Source organism: Pundamilia nyererei, unplaced genomic scaffold (assembly GCF_000239375.1).
Source record: "Pundamilia nyererei isolate P.nyererei 1_Seehausen unplaced genomic scaffold, PunNye1.0 scaffold00299, whole genome shotgun sequence".
NCBI classification, from domain to species: Eukaryota; Metazoa; Chordata; class Actinopteri; order Cichliformes; family Cichlidae; genus Pundamilia; species Pundamilia nyererei.
This window is the reverse complement of record NW_005187700.1, coordinates 442732-443472: the sequence shown is the minus strand read 5'-3', so window position 1 is coordinate 443472 and position 741 is coordinate 442732.

Here is a 741-nt window from a genome sequence, read left to right as displayed (position 1 = left end):
GTGTGTGTGTGTGTGTGTGTGTGTGTGTGTGTGTAAACAGTCACATGGTGTGACAGGTTTGAGTTTACACCTATTTCCTGCCTGTGTTACCTGAGAGACCTTTGACCTTCAGCAGCGCCACCTTCAGGTTAAAGCCTTCAAACTGAGCGTCCGACGTGTGAGTGCTGCATGATTTATTCTACACGTGTGGAAGGAGGGCTTCTTCCTGTCCCTGCCTTTCACAATAAAAGCCCTGGACATGCACACTATGTGACTGAGATTTCATTTGTGAGGTCAAACAGCTGATTTCTGTTTATGAACGTCTCATGCCCCACTGACTCACATCCAGGTGTCCAGATCCACAGACTGATCCTAACAAGCTGCTGCAGAGGTCAAAGGTCGCCTGTGTCCTTCTAACGCCCCTGTTCTTCCCTTGTGTGATGCCATACATGTAACATGAATGTCTACGATGCTGCTGCTGACCCTGACGATGATGATGATGATGATGAATATATTTCTGTAGATTCTTTTTATTGTTAGTTTTATTTTAGTGACATTGACCACATGCAAATCTGTGTTTGTACAGAGTGTGTGTGTGTGTGTGTGTGGGGGGGGGGGGTTAATGATCAGCACTGATCAATGAGAGTGTCAGTAGAGACGACAGTAGAGACGACAGTAGAGCTCCTGAAGCACAGACCACCTCAACACAGCAGAAATACCTCAGACTTTTCTACGAGCTGGATTTTTATATTTTGATGTTTG